The 27,299-nt window shown below is 35.1% G+C and overlaps 1 protein-coding gene across 1 annotated transcript in view; it reads left to right on the forward strand.

Annotated features, from left to right (window-relative positions):
* LOC123671608 (hemicentin-2) overlaps window positions 1–27,299 on the forward strand; it is a 425,727-nt gene that overhangs the window by 146,948 nt on the left and 251,480 nt on the right. The gene's annotated exons all lie outside the window — the stretch shown is intronic.

Genomic DNA, 27,299 nt, shown 5'->3' on the forward strand with positions numbered 1-27,299 from the left:
TTTTGAGCGGTCAAAGGAAAACCTTTGAGCAAATTAAGAGCTTGAGAAGAAAGTGAACTTAATAGATATTGAAATTTTTCGATTTGACTCAAATTAGAATTCTCGTGAACTAAGCTTTTGAATAAGTCATAAAACGTTGGCCATTCCTTATAATTACCATCAAAAATAGGTAAAACGATTTTAGGAAGTTTAACACTTGGCGATTTTGATATACGATTGGTCTCAGGTATAACGACAGGAAACAAATTCACGTAGATCGTTTTGATTGTGAAATAATTATCGGTAAACGCAGCTCTAACTGATTTTTCGGCGTTGTAATCTGGTTCATCTGAATTTGCTAAAAGTACTATGATAGCACTGTGCAGAGTTTGAAATTCGCTGTGAATTTCTTCCAGACTTTCGTATCTTAAACGAAATCGTACGTGAAGACTTTGATCAGTTACCGCAGCCTGAGCTAAAACCAAAATTTCCTCGATGTCATCAATGAGAACTTGACGTCGTGCTTTATTCTGTTTCACTTTAGAATTCATTGTGAGTGGAATGAGCTGTTCTACGATTCAAAGTATACTGCAGTTATAATGTTAGGTCGAAAGTTTATTTTGAAAAGTTTTTCAAATTGAACGAAAATGAAAATATCAATAACAAAGTATGGACACTATAGATCGATAAATGTTCAAACAAGAACAATACCTGACAGAAAGAGCGAGAATATAGAAATAGAGAAACGAAATAATCGAAAGTAAACAATCATGAAATTGTTTACGAAAAGTCAGGTTATTGTTATTGTTCGACAATGAGAGGTTATCCACTGAAAATACGTCGTCTATGGTTGAAAAGACGCTGAATGTCAACACACTGCGCTTATCAGTTTTTTATGAGCAGAACAATATGGAAATGAAATGAATTAAATTCAGTGTTTCCTAACCAAAAGAATTTAGAAATAAGGTTCAAATATTCGGCTCGATTGGACCAATATGGCACGACAAGGGCCTTAATATGAAAAAAGTAGCGAAGGACCGGAAATTGAAATTTGTGGAGAAATGATTTCTGCCTACCTTGGTAAAGTCCATGAAATGTCCTTGGCTGATAGATCTTCGCCGTCGAACGGGTGGTAGACGGAACACTCAATCTCGCACAACCGAAGAAACGGTATTGTTCTTGAAAATAGAGTCGACTCGAAAATGTTTATGAAAAAGAAAATATTGCGTTTAACACAACGAAAGAGCGAGTGGAAAATCTGTATGAAAATGTCCATATGCACGGACGGGTCTTGAATGAATCCTCGCGCATCTGGCATCTATCAAATCTCCAGCATATGTTTTCCCGCGGTACATTTAAATGAACGATATTCTCTGAATTAGGAAAACAATGAATCTATTAATAATAAAAGGAAAACAAAGAAAATAAGATGAGTTGACTAGTTGCAGTAACAAAGAGAAATAAAAACAGGATCGTTTTTCAGAAGAGTTACAAAACACATGAATTTATTCGCTTGCTACTCCTATGAAAAAAGGTTGCCATTCCAGGTAAAAATTGAATTTTTTAGACTGAATTATGTTTTTTTCAACTTGCCAGCATAATTTTTAATGTATAAGTTATTGTTTATCCTACTTAGAACTACGTTGCCGATTCGAAATATTTTTCTATCTAGGCCCCGTTATATCAAATTTGTTTGTACTCAGGCGACATTGATGAAATGCACATTAGTTTTTTTGTCGTAAAAACAAAAGTTATTTCAAAATCATCACCCAAAATTCAAGCCTAGGAAGTCAATAAAATCACAATACACGTACTAAGCTATGATATCTATGAATTTATAAATACTGGCCAACCAGTTATCACTATCAGCCAAGGTAACTATCCGTTAGATTGACTTTGTCTTTATTTGATGGGAATTCCATTTATATCGAAAATTCTAATGTAGCTATCAATGAAAAAGAGAAATGACTGGCATCACAAGTGGTACAATTTAATCATTAGCTTTCTTTTCTTTCCACAAAAAGGTGACCTAACAAATGCTCAGAACTCATGAGATTTATGAGAACAGGCTGTATTTTGTAAGGGTCACCCATTATCACAGGAGATTTAAGTTAAGTTCAAGTAGAGCTGGAAACAACGATATCGCAACTTTTTGAAAAAAATTGATTCAGATATATCAATGAAACACTGTTGTTTTTTCACCAGGAAAATCGTTCGCCATTGGTAATAACAGATGGTAGTCACTTGGTGCAAAGCCCAGACTATAAGGTCCTTTCAGCCAAGTTCCCGGAGGTTCTGGCGAGTAACTATCGATTTGTGTGTCCTGGCGTTGTCTTGATGGATCACAATTCGTCTCCTATTGGCCAAAGCTAGTTGCTCCGGGGCGATTGCTTCCTTCAAATGGTCCAATTGTTGACAGAACCTTTCCGAGTTAACAGTTGTGCCGTAGGAGAGCAGTTCATAGAAGATAATTCCCTGCTAATTCCATCAAACAAACAGTAAAACATCCCTGGTCTTCAAACCTAACATGACCACCGTTCCCGCCGGCTCACCACTTTTCAACCATGACCGTTTTCGTTTCATTTTGTCATAAGTTATCCACTCTTCATCACCAGTTACCAACCGCTTCACATTTTCAGCAGACTGTCTTGCATTTTTGCCTTTATCGAAGAAAAGCTGAGTAAAAAACTATAAAATATAGCATATTATATCTTTGCTTGTGTCCATCTTTGACGCGTGCTCAAACTAAACCGAGTCATCTAATCACAAAACTGTCAAATAAGTTTTTTCAGGAATATCATTTTTCTAACGTCATCTAGAGGAACTCGAACGGACTTAAACAACGCGAGATACTGATGACTGAAGCCATCTATTGAAAAATTTAAAGATTTCTTTTCACTACACCTTCTCTGTTCACCGCTAATCAATTTCTCTTCATTATTTTCATGCATAAACTTAAATATATTGGTTCAGGTCCATTCAGCACTTCCGTTTACATTCGAACCACGTTTCTCGAACAAGTAATCCTTATGCGGCAAAACCCTTCACATAAATTTCGAGCATATAAACTAATGAAAGGCCAAATCGGGCAATACATCCCAGGCCTATTCATTATCGCGTAGGACGCCAATTTCGAGCGGGACCAGGCAGGACCGCGCCTTGAACTTGAAGCCTAATTCGAATGCCAATAATTAACTTCGGCAACGCGGAAATCTCGAGGGTTGACCCGTCTATCCGTACGTCACTGTAAAAAGCTTGTGACGGATCCAGATTAACAAACTTGGGCTCTGCCTGCGATAATGGAGTTGCCTTCGAGAAGGTGGAGGATATGAGCAGCCATGTGATTTCTAGGGAAGTTTAATGGAATTCCAAACTGGGAACATGGGCATCAGAAATTCTGTCATGACTGCAAACTTGTTTGTAAAGCTGCATCTTGTGTTAGTTGTAAAAAATTCAGTAGAGTCGAGGTGTTTCTTTCAAATTGAGCTACTGCATTATTTAGATATGAGTAGATGCATATATCATCTCTCATGAATTTTACCGGTGTTTTTGGTAAGGAAAAATGCTGTGCTGCAATGCACAGCGTGTTTTATTATTCTAGTCCTTCTCCAGATCAAATTTAGGAGAAGAGCAACTACGTAACCATTGAAATAGAAATTATCTAATAATAATGACAATGTCCCTCGTCTGAACTTTTGAAATCAGAGTAAGTTTCTGTTTGTTCACGTGATATTGATAATTTTATCAAAATGGTTTTCTTTAATGATTTCTTTGATTTAGCTTATATGTAGGCTTGGTTAATCGATCGTCTAGAGGTATGATTCGATTACCTGGCCTTTCGTCTTTTTCTCCGTGACTTTGTTGGATTTGTAATAATTAAACTCTTTTGAATTATTTACATATATTTACAAAGCCACAATTATACAGTACAAACTCAGTATTGAGAAGATCCTAATTACGTCTTGATTAACAAGTTTCTCAATACGGTACTGAATTTTGTCTTTAATTCGTTTGTTGATTACCCGAAACGTCTTCGTTTATCACGTCTTCGTCGTACTTCAAGTTTTCGGTCGTCTCGTCTTTGATTTGTTCGCGACTCGTCTTAATCTAGTCCGCGAACCGTCTTTACGTCGTACGTCTTAAGTTGACCGACCGAACTGGTTCTGTCTCCCGTCTTAGACTTAACTTCAACTTTACTCGTCTTCGGCTTAATTTGAACTGTACTCTCTGCCGATTGGAACTTCCCTGTCTCGAATATCGACCTCCCTCCTTTTGGCTTGACCACACCCTTAGGGAGAGTACCATCCCCTAGTCCAATAAGAATTTTGCCGTACCGCCCACAAAGATCTTCGCGGATTCCTGGAAATCGAATATACTCGAAGGACCAGTACCTGATGCACAGATGTAACACATCTGGTACAACCGCCTTGTTCTCGAACTTTCCCAACCCCAGTAAATCTCTTAAGTTTTACAACCGACATGACACATCTTCGACACCCCGAAGAATTACACATCCTTTTCACATTATATGTACAATAACAATTCGTTCCCTGTAAATTCATTGAAACCGTCATGCCTTCGACACTTGAAAAACTAATAGGTCTCCAAGCATCCCGTTGACCATCTCAATTATTTACAGGGAACAATAACTGGATCCTACATATTCAATTGATATCATTAGTAGGCATCGATTATAGTTGAGTAATCTAATTCTTTTGAAACTTTATGCGTGGAGAGTATACATATGCCAGCCCCAGTGCAAAACATGAAATGCGAAGCATTTTGAAATCCATTTAAGGCACAACATGATTAAACAAAAAATTAAGACAACTCACTAGGGTACCCAACAGGCAAAAAATCAGGGCCTGCCATTCGAATAAATGGACTCATTGACATTCATTTGAGGTAAATCTTATCCGTTCGGTAATTGAATAAAAAATAAATGGTACAATCTTGAACGATTTTCAAGATATGATCTTCAGTTCAAACCAGTATACCCATGAAATTTATCGATAAAAGTGGCCTACGTCAGAAATTACCGCAGGTAAAGGATGACAAGTGGAGTATGTATTTCGAAAGGAGAATTTGATGAAGATTATAAAAATGATATAAAAATTGGTCATCCTCATTAAAAAAACAGGGTGATATCTTGTTTCACCTCTGTCGGACTAGCTTGTAGAGTCAAAAATTTAAGCTCGTGCGCCGAGTATACTGTCGATTCCGTCCAAATTCAAATCATTCTCTAACCAAAAATTCCCAAGAGTTATTGACCGACCGATCGAGCACTAGTAACTCAATCTGTATAGTATTTGTTCAGGGAAAGCAATAATATAAACGTAGAATATTTCATACTTTTGTTTTGCTCGATAAGATCATCAAATCCTATGCTTCTTTTATTGCCATCTTGTATTTCTGATATTTAATATCAGGATCATTTTTGAACAGAGCCTAGTAAACTCAGTAGTTAATTTTGGGGTGAACTAAAGGAGTTTTTGCGATGTAAGGTCAATAGATGACGCTGTAACTCGTAACTCGAAAACGGTGCATTTCGCCGACATCTTCAACCACAACCAAAATTAAGTGCTAGGGTCATTCAGTTCCTGGCGGTCTTGAAGACACATGTGGTGGGAGTTTGAAACAAATCATTACTGATGTTGTTCTGATCCCTTCTCAAAAACTTACAAAAAACGGTTGAGTCTATTCATACAGATTCCTAGTTTTTTCGAAGCCGGACACACTCGAGTTACATCCCAAGGTAATAAGTGGCTCGAAAAACAATATTCCCTAAAATTGCGAGAGTTTTCAATCTATAAATAGCACCAAAATCCATAACTGTAAAGAAGCATATGGTGGTCGGGAGCAGCATTCAAGCAGCAAATTCGCAAAGAGTCGTTTGGTAGTCGGTCCGCGCACCTAAAAGGAGACCTACCCTTGTTACTTTCACTCCGGTAGACGTGATTTTAAATACAACAAACCAATGAATTCGATCTTATAAAGGTTCCCTAAAACTATGATCTAAAAATGATTGCACTAACAAGTTTGATTTTTTAATTATTTCAATATTGCGTATGCTTTTAAAATACAATATAGAAAATTATTCGGAATCCTCGAAAATAGTATATTCTAAAAGAAGTTACAGAATGGACTCCCATTCCATCACGAATGCAAACGAGCGAGTTTTCAAACGCATTATTGTTGGAATTGGCTTCTGCAACGAGTATCAGACGATATTTTCTCTATTTCAGTCAAGTTTTGTGAAATATTGTCAAAATTCATTGAGAACTTCAGATCTTTTTATCAGGTTTTTCAATTACGAAACTTTGACGCAAAGTAATGTTTTTCTCATTTGGAACACCAGATTTGTGTGCCATTTTTGAAAGATCAATTTTTACTGATTTCAAAAACATACAATCTATATAAATTATAGAAAATTGTCAAAAAACCTTTTTTTATCTAAGGGTCGTAATATTTTCTATACTGTCATTATATAGAAAGCTTTATCTTTCTAGGTTCATAAACAGTTAAAACCATAGAAATATTGAGATTTTTAAATGTAAAAAGGTTTTTGACAGTTTTTCTATTATTTTAACAGGATGAGTATTTTCCTCATACATATATTTCAACTGAAGATTCGTGAGGTCAAAATAAACACTTTTTTCCCTAACTACAAATTTTTTCCGATTCGATTTTTTTCTTCTCATTTGGTATAATCGGCATTTTGGAGTTGACCGGACTTCGATTGTTTTTTTGATGAGAAAAGATTCATCATATCAATAAAAAACTGTTGTCCGAAAATAATTCCCTTCGATTCCATCACATTTGCGAGACATAATTAAAAATTAAATTTTTTTTATGGCTTTTCAACAGCCTGTATTTTTTCAACAAAGCCGATTCGGAAAAAAAAGGTGGAAAAAAGAAGTGTTTCTTTTGGCTCCAGAAATCTCCGAATGAAATATATGTACAAGTCAAAGGCTTGCCCTGATTTGACACGATGTTGTATATTTTTGAAATTAATGAAAAATTGAGCTCTCAAAAAATGGCACAGAAATCTAGTGTTCCTATTGAAAAAAAAAATTTTGGGCCATAGCTTCGTCATTTAAAATCCTGCTAAAAAAACGAGCACGCCACTGAATTCTACGTGAAAAAATGCCTGCATAATGTTTCAACATCAGAGCTGTGTTATCAGTATATTAGATAATAATTTCTTCTCTATTTTAATATCGTAATGATTTCATTACAGTTCTAAAAACAGTGCTCATTACAGCATTGTTGTCAGTTACATTTTTCGTTTTGTGGTTGTCTATACTGACTTTCGATCCTATCAAATTTCAATATACGTCAATTGTCAATACATATAATATAATTTGGATATAGTGAAATGATTTGCAACATAATGCGCAATTTTTCTTAATTCTGGTGGTGTTAAATCGATTTCATCAGAAATAATTCACGAAGTTATTGTGGAATTGTGAATTACTTCAATATTCGAAACGTACGATTCAAATTCAAATTTCCGTAATCTGTCAATTTTTGTAACAGTCAGACCAATTGCCAAAATACAATACAAAAGTCACAAGGATATATAATCTTTTTCCTTGAATTTCGACAATATTTCACAAAACTTGACTGAAATAGAGAAAATGGCGTCTAATACTCATTGCAGAAGGCAATTCCAACAATCATGCGTTCGAAAAAACTATCTCCTTTTGTCGTTCCTTTTCGAATTTCGCATTCAAGTTGGAATAGGAGCCCATTATCCAACTTGTTTTAGGATATACTATTTCGATAACGCTATTTTTGCAATTTCCGCCCATAAACAAAAGAAGCAGATTAAAAATGAATACTACTCTTGTTTGTTAGGAAAAGGGAACTAGAATCTGATCTCCTCTGATTTAAAAGTTATGGTGCTAGAACCATCGAATTTTCGAATTTTGCCCACCGTGTAGATATCAATCAAGTAAGTGATTCCATTTCTCAGAATTATTCAAACGATTTGTAGTATCGATAATTGTACATTTTCTTATGAAAAATGATTCGAAATCCATTGTTCATCACGAGAGTACATTCAGCTGCAAAATATATTAGGCTTCCCGTTCGTTTCGGAATTAATGTCACCGGTTTTCTTCTCAAAGACTCGCAATTAATTACACAAAAAGCAGAGGATAATTGAAATTGAAATGAGGCCAAACATTTCTCTCGTTAGGCTGTTGACGATACCCGATTACGCAATTCGCTGGATTGTATTGTCGCAGCATCAGAATTGCAGGGAGACATCGTTTCGAAATAAGTCACTTTCTTCTTGATTTCCGGATTCGGTAAGCTCTGAGATTTAACTCTTTAATTAAACGGGCGAATTCCTATTAAATCTACAGCTTTCAGGAATCAACAGAGCGTAGGAAACTGTGATGAATTTATATTCTGTCATTATGTTGAAGTTGTGTGAGATGAATATCAATATCCGCTGTGTCTTCCTTTTCTTGGAATCTCTACAGATTGCAATTCTCTGAGAAATAATTGGATTCCTCACTAGAAGCAGATATTCCAGTTTTCTGAATATGGATGCGTACAAGCTTCAATTCGAAAATCCATTTCATTGTAGCCGTCCTTAGTTTTGCTGTAAGAATGTGTCTTTAGATATAGTAATATTAATTTCTATCTTGAAACAGGCTCTGAAGAAATAGGGAAACCCATTCCGCGAAAACATTAAATATCGAAAGAGGAAAAAAAAAACAGCGCACCAATTTATTCTTTCAAAAAATAAAACTGAAATCTTCGAACTCTATAAATTTTGGCATTTATTCCATTCAATTCATATATTTATAAAAGACAATAAGGAAAACATGAAAATTGAGAATAGGTCGCAGGCGAGATCTAAGCAAATAACGTCATAGTCGAAAAATCTTTTTAATTCCCGTCGACCCTCTAAAACGTTTCCGAGTCCCCAAAATAATTCCCGAAACAACACCAAAAGCTTATCTCTTCCGAAGATACGCATCCTGGGACCCGAATTCGAGCACCAGACTTATCAACAAAATCCATTTACGATATAAACTCTCCGAGAATGCTGAATTCGTTTCAATGTTTTTCAGAAAATCCTTCACAATAATAATTGAATAGGAATGAGTTCGAAATGATGTTGAAAAATTTCATATAATTGTCGTTAGCACCTTTTCTATCAACAAAAATTTTAGATTAATATGTACATCAAACCTTTGAATTCTATGAAAATATAATATTCTTCACTTTCGCGAACTACGCGGAGTGAAGAGGTTCGTATAATCGAAATATATTGTCTAAGCTGGAGTAGGTATTCGTAACAATTTAATAATGAATAATATTTTCAATTTCTATAACTATAACACCAAATCGCTGCATTTTGAAAAATTCAATGACGTTCCACTGAGCTTGACTTTTAATTATTTGTGGCGAACATCCTAATATGGAAAGAGGCCAAACAAGAAGACACCAAAACAGATTCTATTGGTTTATCAAAACTTCAGTATAATCATAGTAATGTAGGCTTGGTTAATCGATCGTCTAGAGGTATGATTTGATTACCTGGCCTTTCGTCTTTTTCTCCGTGATTTTGTTGGATTTGTAATAATTAAACTCTTTTGAATTATTTACATCTATTTACAAAGTCACAATTATATAGTACAAACTCAGTATTGAGAAGATCATAACGTCCTTATAACAAGTTTCTCATCACGGTATTGAATTTCGTCTTCAGCTCGAGTGTTAATTACTCGAAACGTCTTCGATTATCACGTCTTCGTCGTACTTCAAGTTTTCGGTCGTCTCGTCTCTAACTTGTTCGCGACTCGTCTTAATCTAGTCCGCGAACCGTCTTTACGTCGTACGTCTTAAGTTGACCTACCCAACCTTACTCGTCTCCGACTTGACTTGAACTCTCTCTCGACTCGAACTTTCTTCGTTCCCTGACCGCAACTTACCCCGTCCACTCGGAATATCCTTCCCTCCTTCCGGCTTGACCACACCCTTAGGGAAAGTACCATCCCCTAGTCCAATAAGAATTTTGCCGTACCGCACACGAAGATCTTCGCGGATTCCTGGAAATCGAATATTTTCGAAGGACTAGTACCTGATACACAGATGTAACACATCTGGTACAACCGTTTTGTTCTCGAACTTTCCCAACCTCCCAGTAAATCTCTTCAAGATTTACAATTTCATGACATATCTTCGACACCTCGAAGAATTACACATCCTTTTTACATTATATGTACAATAACAATTCGTTCTCTGTAAATTCATTGGAACTGTCATGCCCTCGACACTTGAAGAAACTAATAGGTCTCCAAGCATTCGGTTGACCACCTCAATTATTTTTAGGGAACAATAACTGGATCCTACAGTAATATCAAGTCAATCGAAAATCTCATCATTCAATTTGAATGTATTCTCTGGTATTTATTTGAAGACGATTTTTTTTACACAGAATGTGTAAGGTTAACGTAAAAAATACCAAATTATTTATTTTAATTATCTGATACAATTTGATTTCCGGAATTCACTCAAATATGATGTATGTATTATGTTCGTTACCTACCTTCGAGAGACATAACAACAAGACAAGATAATACTCCAGAATTGTAATGAAAGCGTTGGTCAGAGACTGCAAAAACACTCGGATGAAACGGATCAAGAAATGATAGATGTATATAAACAAGAAGAAAGGGCAATTCATTTTGTATAAGTAGACTAAAAAATGAAAGGAATAATCAGAGTCAGAATAAGCTAACAAACTAGAGAACATAGTCGGAATAGACAAACAAGAACTAGAATGAAAAAACGAGGTTGAATACGTAGACATTACCTTCAACAAAGAAGTGAAATTCAACAAACACGACAACAAACATATAAAAGAAATGGGCACCAAAGCAAGAATAATCAGAGAGTATCCATACCCTGTCATCAACAACAAAAGCAAACTCAGCAAAGAACTCAAAGTAAGGATATATAAATCGATAATAAGACCGGTTATGACCAACGGATGCAAAGTATTCGTCGCGAACCCTAGAAAGACTCCAGAGCAATGTACTTATGGAAGACATCAACGCCCCCAGGTACCTACGCAAAGAATGAAGAAGTGAGGAAAACATCTAGATCAGAAGACTTCTTCACCTATCCTGCCAATTGAGCCTATACAAAAGGAGAAAAACATCAGCAGCAACAACTGAAAAAAGCAAAAAACTACGACCCAAATAAAAAAAAAGACTATTAAAGAAATAATGGGAAAAAACAAGTGAAGATACATAATTGGAATGATAGGAGCACTGTAGAAGAGACTCAGCATCACAGAATTTAAGCGATTGAAATATCGAAAAAGCGAAAAAAAATGAAGCAATGAGAAGACATTCTAGACTAACTATACCTTCGACAGTTTTGGCTCAATGTTAGACAAAAAAGTTGGTATTGGCAACTCAGATAGGATATATTCTTTGTGAATACATTACAAAAAATACCATCAGTCGCAATCATATGGTTCTCCAAACTGACCATAATTTAGCAGCGTGTTGAACAGTAAGTGGTGATCAATTTGGAAAGATAACTTTTTACAAATTTACAATTTGACTTCGCAGAATATACTTGGAACCACTATATGAATGTGTTCGCAAATAATTTCAATAGCCTAAACTCCTAAAATTTTATTCAATTCCAATGACATATGCTATGAGTATCCATTGTGGGACCTAGATGTGAATTCGAATTCTTCCCGATACAGAGTGCAAGTTGCGTATGCGTTAACATGAAAATACTTTTACCCCAATAACATTTGTCTTGGTCTGATTTCGAGAACATTCAATTTCAATTAGTTTTCCATTGCTTTCCGATAAAATAACTGACTATCTCAGTTAAAGGATTAACAAATCAATGTTAGTTAAGTTGATAATATGAATTTCATTTGAATTTTAACTACGAATTTTGAATTCGGAATCCCCAATGAGAGAATTTCTTGCAATTTTGCTGTAAGTCCTTTCTTCAGTCTGACAATATAAACTACAGTTTCGAACTTCATACAAAATCAAGAAACGATGTGGTTACTTTCAGCTTTCAAGTATAATCATCAGACTACTAAACTCTCTACATACTCATTTCATAAGCACGTCTATCATGGTTACGACTAAGTTTGGGAAATCGAGCCCCGTTTAAGGGGAAGATAATATATCTTCTGATTATGGAGAAACTTCCAACTACTTGCAGTAAGAAAACAAATAATAAGGTGGCGTAAGGAACAAAGGTACACATGTAACACCCTATCTCTAAATTTCCAAACTCTGATCAGCTTCTCAAAAGGTTTGAACAATAAATCTCAAATTTTTTCAATTTTTCTGGTTTTATTACAATTTTTAAAGTAAATAGCATTCGACGACGAATCTTGAATACTCAAATACTCACTTAAATAAATTTTTGGAAAATAAATCGATGGTCCTTTTTGAGGTAATTTATTGCAGTTGATTTCATTTCTTCCCGACGAGAACTTATATGATATCTTATTCGATTTCATTCTGATCTCGATGTTTTCCGTCAGAATATGACTGTTCTAAAAGCAATTCTCAATAAAATCAGTTCTTTTGAATTGTGAGGTATTGCAAATCCCTCTGATGTCACGGAACTTAATAAACAACTCATGTTTGTTCCTTGATTAAAAAACTGTCAACAACAAGTTCACCTCCAAAAGCACCTAATTTTCACTCTACTTTTCACGTTCCGACTTAATAACTTGACGGGTATTAGAAAATGAGAGAAGGCGAATAAAAGATCAATTTTTGTATCGTACCATCCAGTATAGCTCTTTTGATTGCGGTTTGGGGTAGACACTGTCAACTTTGCTTCTTTCATTATGATGGAAAAATCTGGAGGTGGATAACTCGCTGAAAAAAATTGATTACAAAGTTGGTTGAATTCAAGCTTTAATTGGCCTTTTAATTTAGAAATTGGGTTTTTCGTTCAATAAGGTCAATGTCTGAAGAAAATTACATCTATGTGTACAAAATAATTTGCAACTGAAGAAAGGGGTAATTGAAATTTTTTTGCTTATTTTAAATTTCAATTCAATAGGTCTTTTCCTCAGTGTTTTAATTAATTTCGCTAATCATTATGTCATTTCACTATTGTATGAAAAAATAATATCATTTTGAAAAATATATAATTTTTTAGTCATTCATCAATTGATACTAGAATTTTAAAAGAATAGTTCAATATCACAAAATTAATATATTAAATATAGACACCAAGAAAGAATCATCAGAAATATCTTAAAATACGAAGGAATGTAACATCTGAGAAAAAATTACTTATGTATCAACCATACTATAACTCAAGATATACCGACATCCATGGATCTGATATATAAAGGTGTTTTTTTAGAGCTATGGAACTTTAAATTGCAATAAAACAACGATGGATTATTCGATTGACATGAATTTTATTTATCCGCAAGATAATCTTGTGGCATTACATTCTTAATATGATTTCTGGCATATGACCGCCACGGCTGGCTCAGATGTTCTCCAATCTGGACGTCCAATTTTCGATGACTTTTTCCAACATTTGTGTCCGTATATCGGCAATAACACGGCGAATGCTGTCTTCCAAATGGTCAAGGGTTTGTGGCTTATCCGCATAGAACAATGACTTTACATAGCCCCACAGAAAGTAGTCTAGCGGTGTTAAATCACAAGATCTTGGAGGCCAATTCACAGGTCCAAAATGTGAAATTAGGCGGTCACTAAACTGTCTTTCAATAAATCGATTGTGGCACGAGCTGTGTGACATGTTGTGCCGTCTTGTTGGAACCACAGCTCCTGGACATCATGGTTGTTCAATTCAGGAAAAGTAAGTAGTCATGGCTCTATACCGATCACCATTGACTGTAACGTTCTGGCCATCAACGTTTTTGAAGAAGTACGGACCAATGATTCCACAAGCCAGTTTTTCTGGATATAACGGTGTTTCGACATACACCTGAGGATTAGCTTCACTCCAAATGCGGCAGTTTTGTTTGTTGACGTAACCATTCAACCAGAAGTGCTTCATCGCTAAACAAAATAAAATGGACGTAGTGCGCGATACGTATTCCGCACAGAACCATTATTTTCGAAATAAAATTGCACTATTTGCAAGCGTTGTTCAGGCGTGAGTCTATTCACGATGAATTGCCAAACCAAACTGAGAATAAATCACTTGACAGCTGTTGAATCGGTCGCCATCTTGAACAGTAATGCCAACTCGAAATAATATACCTCGAAAAAAAACACCCGTTATATGATCGGACTTATGAAACGCGAGATACAGATAGCAAAAGCCATCATCTGGAAAATAATGGATTTCCATTTACTACACCTGATTGTAGGTACTGGATATTTCACTTAAACGGGTCAATCGATTTTGTGGCTTCAAGGAAAATTGAAAAGTGGAAATTTTCGAACCCAGGCATGGAAAGTTATTGGGGAAACACCATTTTTCCAAAAAAATTGTTTTGCAATTTTGACTAGTTTTCAAAATGAAAAGTTTTTTAGACAATTACTCACCAACTGTTATTTCATTTGAACTCCCGATTTTCAAGGAAATAAATAAATAAATGAATAAATAACGTCTTTATTATGTGAATTTTTTTTTCGCAAAATATATTTCATAATATTTTTTCATATTTTGTGAATGCTCAATCGATTCTGAATACGAACATGTAAATGTATTGGTAGTATTAATTTCATTTCAAGTTATTCCATTCAAAATCAATCTGATGAAATCCAGAGTCAGAGCCTAAGGAAATTCAGTTTCCGACAATAAAAGCTTATTATTTCAGCTTCTTTTAGGATAATCGAGAATGAAAACTTCTAAATTTGACAATCAAATAATAGTTATTGAACCACAGAAAACATGGATATTTTCGGAATATGAAAGAATATACACCATATTATTTTGAAAACCAGTCGAATTTGCAAAATAATTTTTTGGAAAAACAGATTTTCATCGATAACTTCCATGCTTTGATTCGATAGTTTTTCCGATAACATTTTTGGATAGCCCGTGAAAAATACTATTATTGTGATGAGTCACATATCTACGAGTTTATAATTCAATAGATCAGCCACAAATCCAGTGATCAAAATTAAAATTTTTGTGAAATAGATATATAGTGGTGAGTCGGTAAATTCAGTAATTTTGTTGAACTATAATTTATCACAAAAAAAAATTTCAATATATTTCCATTGAATCTCTGTTGGGAGTCGAACTCTCGACCATGAGATAGTACGTGTGGAATGTATAATGTATATTTCAATTAATCCAAGGATAGACAATTATGTCATAGGACCGAAGGAGAAATTTTGATGGCTTTAATGAAGAAATCGTTCGATAGTTTTCGATTTAATTTCCATATTCGTGTTATATCTAAAGAAAGATATAATCATGAAACATTTCATCAATTTCGGGTGAACATTCTTTTTTGCTGTTGTTTATTTAGAAAATGAAATTCAACCGAGAAAAAATCTCATTCCATTATGAAAATTTGTTACAGGGTTCTTCACCTTTTCTGAAGTAAGCTCCCAAAATTACTTCGATATGACCAAAAACTTCAAAGCTTTTACATAACTGACTACTTCCCAATAGAATATGGCTTAGGAAAGACATCCTGTATATCGCTTATGCTTCGAAAACGGGAAATTATTCATGAAGAAAACATTCTCCTCGCGACTGGACATTCATGTTTGTCCAGTTTATAATAAAACACCCTGTATATTCTACTGAATGGACAGAAACTTAACGTCATATACACCTCATATACTCATATTGGCTAAGTCAGGTACCATTCCATTCGAAATAAAAAATCTCTTTTATAGCCAGAATGTGAACTACCAGGTTGAATAGATATCTATCCAAAATATTAAATGCAATATCCACATTTCGGAGCGAAACGAGAATATTTAGTCGACGAAACGGCATACAATAAAGCGAAATAGGGAAATTGGTAATTCTCTGAACTAGTATTCTCGGCACTTCTCTCCTGAGGGCTTTCTTCACATGGGCTTGTAGTTTTCAATATTGTTGTGTTACATCTGATGAAATGCTTAATTCTAGTCACGATGCTATGTTTCCCAGAAGGAAACAGTCAGGATGTGGCTTCACTTTGTACTCTAATTCACTCTTGTCATTTGAAATTCCTCTGATTCACTTTGCTTCGATAGTATCGGAAAGGATTCTTTAGCTCTAACTTAAGTAGTAAAGACATGAAAGATTCATCATTAATCGATTGCATTTTTTTCACATGATTATTCTCGAATCGGAACAATAAAGGAGAAACTATTCCCTGATCATTTTATGGTTTTTTTCATTGAATAGGTCACATTTTTCATATAATGAAACTTCATCTACTTTTTTACCTGGTTTTCATTCGAGCAGATTCCTTCATTCATTGGGATTTCTCAAGTAAACAGTTGAATTTGACCTGAACGTTTGTCGTCATACTTGAGTTAATGTGGGAGTGAGACATTTTCTTTCTATATTTTAAATAAAAGAAACACTTTGAATTTCCATTGATCTATGGACATTGAGCAAACTATCTATTATTTAAAATTGACATGAAATCCCTTCATGTAAGGCCTGAGTCCATTAAATACCTAGCATTTCTTATATCATGTTTTAGATTATTGCAATTTTGTGTTAGTATTTCATACCATATTGATCACAGTTGTATTCCAGGAAACTATTCGAAAATTTTGAATATTAATTAGCCTCTCACTAGAGGTTCATTTTGGATTGTAATTGCAGTTTTTGTTCTTACAAGCCCTGATGAAGTTTATTCATTAAAATGAACGAAACGTTGGCTGAAAATTAGATATTTGAATCTGTCCTCATCCGACAATCCTCTCATTCAATTTAAGATTAAAGGACGCAATTGTGATCAGATATATCTGTAGGCTTGGTTAATCGATCGTCTAGAGGTATGATTCGATTACCTGGCCTTTCGTCTTTTTCTTCGTGACTTTGTTGGGTTTGTAATAAATAAACTCTTTTGAATTATTTACATCTATTTACAAAGTCACAATTAAACAGTACAAACTCGGTATTGGGAAGATCTTAATCACGTCTTAATTACAAGTTTCCCACTACGGTACTGAATTTCGTCTTTATCACCTTTTGAGATTTATTCGAAACGTCTTCGTCGTACTTCAAGATTTCGGTCGTCTCGTCTTTAACTTGTTCGCGACTCGTCTTAATCTAGTCCGCGAACCGTCTTTTCGTCTTACGTCTTAAGTTGACCGACCGAACTTGTCTCGTCTTCGACTTAAGTTAAACTGTACCGTCTGTACCCGTCTTCGGTTTAATCTGAACTGTTTCCGTCTTCGGCTTAACTTGAACTGTTCCCGTCTTCGGCTTAATCTTAACTGTGTTCTCTGTCGATTGGAACTACCCCGTCTCGAATATCCCTTCCTTTCGTTTTGGCCACACCCTTCGGGGAAAGTACTAGAATATTCTAGAAGGACTAGGGCCTGAGAAAAAAGATGAAACACATGTGGTATGACCGTATTGTCTTCGAACCTTATCAACCCCATAAATCCAACCCCATAAATCCCTTAAGTTTGACCATCGACATATGACATTCTTCGACATCCCGAAGAATAGCACATCCTTTTTACATTATGTACAATTCGTTCCCTGTAAATCTATTGAAACTGTCATGCCCTCGACATTAAAAGAAACTAATAGGTCTCCAAGCTTCCGGTTGACCATCGCCATTATTTACAGGAAAACAATAAACTGGATCCTACATTCGACCCCCCTAAAAATTAGAGTTCGACCCGAACTCGACATCGTCTTCATCTTTGTGAGGTATCCACGGTTTTATGAGTTTCGCATATGTGGATGTCCTCGTAGGGCCTTCATGAACCCCGACTTTCGTCACGTCGTACCTGTCTTTCCTCTTTGGTTGCGATACCTCATATGGGCCTAAAATCTTTCGCTTACGCTTCTGACCCGCGCCGAATTGCGTTTGCTTTATCGCAACAAGCTTTTCTACCTGGTACGTCTCGACCTTCTTTCTCCGTCGATCATGTTTTCGTCGGCCATCCTTTTGTACCTTAGGTACCTGATCTGCGCATTTACTTCTTGTTTGCTTTTTATCGTCTTTCGTCATGTCATTTTCGAACGCTGCAACCACTGACCGATTTTCCTTTTCACGCATTTTAACCCTTTCCCCCTGACTATTACTTCTGGGGACACCGGTCGTAATCGTTACCTGGTTTATGCGTTCCTTCTTAATCTTCAATTCTACGTCTTTCTTTTTATTCGCTATGTAGGTCTGGGTCAATTTACCGTCTTTAATTTTACAAGGTTTACTATCGATGTGTTCTACATGAATTCTATCTTCGTCGTCGTCGATGGCGATATGCATCAACCAACTGTTCGCAACCGCTTGTTCCTTTGATCTCACGCTAATCCCTTCTTCCTCAATTAAAACAGTAGCCTGTTTCAAAATATTAGTACCAAGGATCGCTTGGAATCCCAACGATCCTTTAGGGATAATATGAAACTTGAGGTTGAACAATTGTCCATCTATCTTCACGTCTAATTTCAAAGAACCCATCGTTTTCACTTTGAAATGACCCAAACCTCTAATGATGGTGACGTCTTTATCTAACGGTAAGTGACGCAGGTAAGAATTAAAAATATCCTCGCGAATAATGCTTATTTCGCTTCCGGTATCAAAGAGAGCCTCAACTGCAAACGCCCCAAAAACAAGTCTGATCGCATTTTTGGGAACTGATTCTACCACGGCCACTTCCGTGGTTTCAACCTTTTCTCTGCAACTCGCGGCAATATGTCCATGTTTATTGCATCGGAAGCATTTTGTTCCTTTGCTTTTATCTGGACATTCCCTCGACTTATGCCCTCTTTGACCGCAACTAAAGCAAGATTCGCTGCTTGCTTGCGCACCGTTTTTCCCGTCTTTAATGAAATATTTTTCTTTCTTCTCCGTTCGCTTTTCTATACCGTTAGACCTTAACTCTTTTCTCTGAAAGTGAGAATCTCCCCTCTTGGTGATTTCCTCATAAATTTTGGCCTTCTGCTTGAAATCACCAAAATTTTTCGAGCCATACAATATTATTTTATTCGCGGAAGTGTCCGCAATACCGTCTATAATATATTGTATTATCGCATCCTCCTCAATATTGGCTCTACTGCCGATCTCTCTCATAGCGAGAATGTACTCTTGTACACTCTCACTAGATTTCTTTCTCCTGCTAGCCAGGAGTTTGTGAATTTGCGCCGAACTCACACGGACTTCAAATTCCTCGCATAGCCGCTCTTTTAAAGATGCCCACGTCTTTATCCCTTTCTGAGATTGAATGAACAATCTCGCTAAACCCGACAGAGATTTTTTTGCAAATATCAATTTTTGAAGATCTGACCAACCCGTCATCGCAGCCATTTCTTCAAAATCCTCTATCCATCTCCCGACCGGATAATTATCGGCCCCCGTGAATTGTCGAATGGAATCTTCTACGTCCCTAAACGTCAAAGAGAAACTACTTCGACAATTACGGTTTTCCTCTTCGAGCTTCATTTTCGACACCGATACAGAAACAGAGCTAACTAAATCATCGTCATTTTCGTCGTCATCGTCTTCGTCGTCGTCTTTCTCTAAAAGGGGACCACACAAGAAATCGCACACCCTTTTGGCGATCTCTTCCGTAGAACCCTCGTATGGTAAATTCAAAATTTGGCATACCGCCTCTAAATCAGTCTCCGTCAATTTTTGTTCAACGTCTTTGATTTTGTCTTGATGTTCGTTATCGTCTTTGTCCCAGTCAAATCCGTCAAAGTTTCGTATTGTCCTACGTCTTTTGTATTTGTCACCTTCGGTCCCGAAACAAGCTATGTGCAGTGCTCTAATAGCCGGAACTTTGGCTTTTGAAATACCGTCTTCAATACTTTTTATTTCGCCTAACGAGTACATTTTCAATTTAAGTATATACGTCGAAACGGAATGAAATTAAATTGAATCGTCTTACTTCACCCGTTGACAGAAATTCAGTAACCGCTCACAAATAAAAGCAACAGTAACACAAAGTAAAATGGACACACACAAAAATGAATGGGAATAAGAACAAAAAACAAAATCAACACACTAAATCTACAGAAAATAAATCGTCAGATTTGAGAATCGGAGATCAAAATAATCGTCTTCAATCCTGATTAAAATATACCAGAGAAAAACAGATACAGGAAAAGATTCTCAAGTGAATAAAAGTCAAAAAACAGTGAATAATCAAATTAAGTCAAATGGAATTGCAGAACCAACAGCTTATGAATTTTTCCTAGCCTCGTCTTAAAAGAAAAATTTCTACCTTGTACAATTCCTCGTCTTGTTGAACGTAATCCTTTATTAACACTGTTACACAAAATGACCTTTTATCACTTCACACACTTTTGACACTTTTCGTAGATGGTCTTCTCCTCGTCTCTCGGTTGATCTTCCTTCTTTTGTAGAATATTCTCGTCTACGTCGAATATTCGAAAATTCCTCTCAGGTCATGGACGATTTTCTCCTTAATGTAGGCTTTTCACTTTGATCCCGGACGATTTTCTCACAGCAAATACTTCACAGATCCCGGTTGATTTTCTCCTTGAAAATCAACTTCGATCCCGGTTGAGCCCCCAAAATGTAGGCTTGGTTAATCGATCGTCTAGAGGTATGATTCGATTACCTGGCCTTTCGTCTTTTTCTTCGCGACTTTGTTGGGTTTGTAATAAATAAACTCTTTTGAATTATTTACATCTATTTACAAAGTCACAATTAAACAGTACAAACTCGGTATTGGGAAGATCTTAATCACGTCTTAATTACAAGTTTCCCACTACGGTACTGAATTTCGTCTTTATCACCTTTTGAGATTTATTCGAAACGTCTTCGTCGTACTTCAAGATTTCGGTAGTCTCGTCTTTAACTTGTTCGCGACTCGTCTTAATCTAGTCCGCGAACCGTCTTTTCGTCTTACGTCTTAAGTTGACCGACCGAACTTGTCTCGTCTTCGACTTAAGTTAAACTGTACCGTCTGTACCCGTCTTCGGTTTAATCTGAACTGTTTCCGTCTTCGGCTTAACTTGAACTGTTCCCGTCTTCGGCTTAATCTTAACTGTGTTCTCTGTCGATTGGAACTACCCCGTCTCGAATATCCCTTCCTTTCGTTTTGGCCACACCCTTCGGGGAAAGTACTAGAATATTCTAAAAGGACTAGGGCCTGAGAAAAAAGATGAAACACATGTGGTATGACCGTATTGTCTTCGAACCTTATCAACCCCATAAATCCAACCCCATAAATCCCTTAAGTTTGACCATCGACATATGACATTCTTCGACATCCCGAAGAATAGCACATCCTTTTTACATTATGTACAATTCGTTCCCTGTAAATCTATTGAAACTGTCATGCCCTCGACATTAAAAGAAACTAATAGGTCTCCAAGCTTCCGGTTGACCATCGCCATTATTTACAGGAAAACAATAAACTGGATCCTACATATCCATTAGCGTTATTTCCGAGAACAGAATAACAATTGTTATTATTGAAAAATGAAACATCATATGAAAAAATAACAGATGAATGACAAAAAACTTGCAATCAACTCATCTAAGTAGGTGTGTTTTATTAAAAATTTTCTGAACTTCACGTGCATTGTAAGCTAGGCATCCATACTGCTGAAATCAAATTTATTCGAAATTTCATTCGAGTCAACAAAAATCAGCACGACCCAAATTTAAAATTTTTATTCTAAATAACAATGAAAAATTAATGGCTATTTATAAACTTGAATATCATAACTCATTTATATTAAATGAAAGAGGTCACCATACTCTTCAAACCATTTTGATTTAAAACCGTTCCATGAGTCGCAATAAATATGAATAATAATAATATTTCGTACATGTCCCTGCATCCTGATGTTCTATATTTATTTATATCAGACACAAATGATACGACGCAAAATTGAACGAAATTCAGTTTGACGCGGAGAATAATGGCAATTTGCGATTTCATGTTCCAGTTCCCAAAAAGATAGATTATTCATCCCTGCAGTTCATGCGAAATAAATTTCCCTAGGGTGTGATGATTGTCCTGCACCTGTTTCATAAATATCCAATGACAAATGGATTTTTACGCTTCATATGAGACCAGCCGCGCCTAATCACTACCTTTAAATCGATTTGGTTGGATATACGTTATTTCAATTAGCAGTTTCAGCATAGTTTGATCAAAAGTTCCTATATCGGAATAGAGATTTGTGATTCATGAAGTATTCATAAGTATTGGTAGCCATTCATTCAGGGAGCAGGTATTCATGAGGTATTGGTAGCATTTGTCACAAATTTCTTCACTTATCTCAAGCATTCGTATCTGTATGGAATGCATTTTACGAGAATATCAAATAGAGTACTTCTCATTAAGAAGAAACACCTCCATCTAATAGCTCAGCTCAAACGAAATAAGAGATGATTATTCTTACAAATCACCTATTTTTAGTGAGTGTTCACATAATTCTTTCGAACAATAATCCCTCTTGTAATATTTCAATATTTTCTATTTTCGAATGAAAAAATAATCCTATTGTAACTTTTCCCGAAATAATCGATGATATGGTATCCCTACCCTGCCAAAAATTTCTCATAGAAACTCATAAAAAAATTACTTATGATATACAATTTGGATATTGAAATCTCAAATCCGTATAGAATTCTATGGGAACATGTAGTTTGTTAATGAATTAGATAGCATGAGATTCCATGGCTGTTACTTATAAGGATCTATGCTTTTCAGTTGGAGTATAATCAATATTCATCAGTATTTGATGGAGATTACAGATACTTATTGCATCAATTTCTAATGGCACTTCTTAATGTGGATGAATAATACTTCAATGTGTTCTTGCACGAAACTCGTATTCGTTTCTGTAAACGATTCTTGGGATGAATGCTTCATTTTTTTGAGGGCATGCAGTTTTAAAATAAAAGAGTTACCTCATAGAGAGATATTTATTTATTTCTATCACAATCTCTCAAAATTTAAATATTATATTATAAAAAATAAGTACATTATCATTATATGTATATGAAAATTCACCAAAAGTACTCGGTGATTATTTGATTGTGAAGTTGACAAAATACAAATTCGTCAAATTTATAGATCTTTCACTTTACTGATTTTCGTTAACAGAATCTTGCAATAGTTCATTTTTAACCACCACGTTAGAGGATCTTTCATTACAGGACCCTTTAATAAAATACCGCTTAATTTTGCATTGCAATAACTCTCTATTGAGTCACTAAATATCGTTAGATTTAAGAAAGTAGTTGAAGATTTACTAGTACAGAATAATTCCTAGAGTGTGTATGAGAATTTCAGAAAATGTTTGAATTATTTTCATTTTTTTCGACTTGTCCTTTACATACATTGTTATCTCCCAAAGGGAAAAAAAATCAATATTATATTTTATTATTTCAAATTCTCAAAATATGGGGATTGCATAAAAGTAGATAAGAAATACCTTATCAAAACTATTATACCCTGAACAATCTGTCTCCACGAGAAGTTATGCTGTGTCTTATAAAAACTTACAGGGACCGCATAAAATTAGATAGGCAATTCCTCATCAAAACCATTAAATCCTGAACAATCTGTCAGCACGACAAGTTATTCTGAGTCATATAAACACTCATAGGAACCGCATAACATTAGATGAGGAATACTTATCGAAACCATTATATCCTGAACACTGTCACCACAATATGTTATTCTGAGTCATCTGAACACTAAAAGGAACTGCATATATAATATATATAATATAATATCATTGCAATTGAATGTGGAATAATACCTCTTCGAATCTCATAGTCTCCATTGAGAACCACTCAAACTTGTAAACTATGTAATTATGTATTCGGATTTGCTTGTAAATAAAATCTCATTATGAATTCTTATAAAACCTCATCAAACGATTAAACATTCAGTATCAAAATCTCAGGGGTGTATTTTCAGGCCGAAATGAAAGTTTTTTTTGATAAACATGTGTCCGTAATCACTTCGTTACCGAACTAGAGAGCGTTGAAATTTAAAAAATGTTTCAGTTTTTTCGTCTTAGTTTTTTCAGTTTCCGAGATATTGAGATCAAATAGGTAATATAGGATACCCTTTAGGGATTACATCATTCTGTGTACCGATTGATAGTAAAAAAAGAAAGATTTTTTTTTGGGTCCATCCCCTTTTCGCCCCATAAACTATATTGTAGTACGCCGCTGATGAATTCTAACATATTACACGAACATTTCATTTTGTTCATGAATTTGTTATTCTCCTGTGATTTTCACGCATCTGTAATTGTCGGCGAAAAAAGTGAAATCATCAAATGTAATTTATTTGTGATACTTTTAATTGGAAGTTCTCTTGAGTAAATGAGAAACCGAGCAAACCAATATTTGAAATTTGATCTTAATTATATCGAACACTGAAAGAGCTATGAAGAAAAAAAATTTGAAACTTTAAAACTGTGTAGTTCCGTTACTTTTGCATTTGCTGACACATGTTTATAGAAAAAAAATTCTTATATTGACCTAAGAAATACGCCTCTGAAATTTTATATTGAATTTTGAATCAGCCTGTATACTGATTATGAGTAGGACAATTTTTATGGCATTCAACAATGAAAAATATTGGACTACCAAACGTCGGAATGTGAGTAGAGATGCTGTCCATTCATATTTATTGTGTGAAGAGCGTATCTGGATCCGTTTTGAACCTCATCTGATAAAAGGCACCTCTTTTACGCGTTAATTCGATTTGCAAAGGGTTTCCACGGGTGCGGACTCTTGGGCACTTCGAGTGATTATTTTGCTTTTAAATTAACATCATAGTGAGGCTTACTGAAATGGGACTTGAAGTTTGAGTCCATGCTAACGAGATTATATTCTGATCCCAAAAGACCATAATCTGTGTTGCAAGTACCATAATCATGTATGAAGCTGCTCGTTTAATGTTTCACATAAAGGTTGAATATTATAGAAACTTTGGGAATGAGGTAGGAACTGTAGCATTGATTCGTTTCCAACATTAATTGCATTATGCCAAAACCACGTATTAAACCAGATTTAGGATTAAAATCACTATGAGTACAAAGTATTTTATTTTTTTTTGAAAAGAGTAAAATCGAGGTAGGAACTATTTGGACACTTGATAAATTGGTTCAGTTGACTCTCGGAAGAGCGCAGATTTTCCAATTTCAAATGGCACTTCGAATCTTCGAAATCTGAACTAATCAAGATTATGTATTTTTAATATCTTGGTCACATCTCACTTAATATTTAATTTCTTGTTGTCAGTATAAAACAATAAACAGGAAAAAAATTCGAAAGAGAAACAATAAATAGATTCAATTCATATAACAAGACGGAATTCTGCTTTACCATATTTTCTGATATCTGATGAATGTATTCAGGATATTGTATTGAATGTTTGGCGTGGCCTTCTCAGCCCGTTTTGAAGGTGTTCATGATCTCAAGGGATTTCGTTGTTTCATCCCGGTATTACTGAATCGTCAGTTTGGCACTCAGTCATCCCTGCCAAATACACCTTCCATCTTCATATTGGAGTATAGTGACTTTGCCGTGTTTATTTCACAAGTGGTTTAGATCTTCCGATAGATACGCAGCATACGACGCCATCTTTCTGGCATGCAAAGAATACCTACAAAGAAATTGATACTCACTAGTATCGGTTATGGGCCAATGTAGAGATATAATTTGATAAATATATATAAAAACATAATAAAAAACAATTTTTTTTGTTCTAATTAAATATACATCCAGAAAAAAAAAGTTTATTCAGACGTAAGTGACAGCATATCTCATCCACAATTGGCTACATTGATCATAGATCATACCTCGGATCATAACATAATTATTATTAACTCCACAAAATTTTCTGAGCATAATTGCTGAAGAGCAATCGGCCTAAGATTTATAAAGAAATATTTCTTGTGTGCCAATTATCATTCCTCAAAAAAATTATACATGTAATAACAGGCGATGACGAATAAAGGTAACTGCCCGGTGAAAGTGGACCTGTGGAGAAATCAAGACCAAAACCATGTGAAACGTGAAATTTTCATCTACATTGAACATTGAACTGAAATCATTCTGATGCGCTAATAAAAAATATTGATTAAAAAATTTCTAGGGTTCTGATAACTGTTTCTAAGTTCTGCGGGCAACCCATCAAAAAAGAATTGTAGGTTTGAACTAAACACTGAAAGTTTTTTCACCTATTGATTTTGTATTATATTTTTCCAGTGCCGTATCAATGGGACAACTGATTTTATCAACATACGTAATAGCAAGTGAATATATAGCACATTGAAGTTCACACATCTGAAGATAATCTATGTATATGGTCTCTTGAACAATATTTTCAAAGATGCATTCTGGGTTATTGATAGCTTTTTCAGGGTACTGTTATAGGCACAACCTCATACCATAATGCAGTATGTCAAATTCGACTCTATTAATAAATGGTATAATGTTTTCATCAATCAATGATTAAAAATTTTACGAACTTGATAAAATCTATAGGACATATTTCAAATTTTTTCAATTAAGAAAGCCCCCTATTTTAGGTAATTAACCCTCAGATACTTTATTTTGTCAACTTTTCTTATCTTAATCCAGCTACATACCTATATTAAAACGTTCTCAAGATTTTTTTTTCATAAATGTCATAAAAGAAATACCAAATTCAGGAAAAATTTCGCGGTTTCTCTTGTGATTTTGACAGTTTGAATATTTCTGTTTTTTATACGGATCATGCGAAAGATATATCTTTCCTTTCTTACGATTCTCAAATAAAAAAAACTGATTCTTCAGTTTCGTTCAATAAATATACATGCTCTTCAAATGGATTTTTAAACAGAAATAACTCCAAAGGTGCCAACTTCTCCACCAGAGTCTTGGCAAACCTTATTCTCCATTTCAAATACCACTTTCACGATGTGAAACCCATTGGAAAAATTCTCTTTCCCCTTTTCTACTGGATAAAGTAAATACAAGATCTGGAATCGCAATTGTGTTGAATATTTTTTTGTTATGTATGAAATGGAAACTCAAGTTGTTTCTCTTTCGTATACATTTTTCAGGACACTGTTCATCCTATATAAGATTACTTCAAATACTCTCAGGTTTGGTTTGACCCATCTGAACTGAATATATCAAGTGAAGTTCACAATTGCCGTAAGGTCTTCTATCGTGA

The sequence above is a fragment of the Harmonia axyridis genome, chromosome 1 (assembly GCF_914767665.1).
Source record: "Harmonia axyridis chromosome 1, icHarAxyr1.1, whole genome shotgun sequence".
Lineage (NCBI taxonomy): Eukaryota > Metazoa > Arthropoda > Insecta > Coleoptera > Coccinellidae > Harmonia > Harmonia axyridis.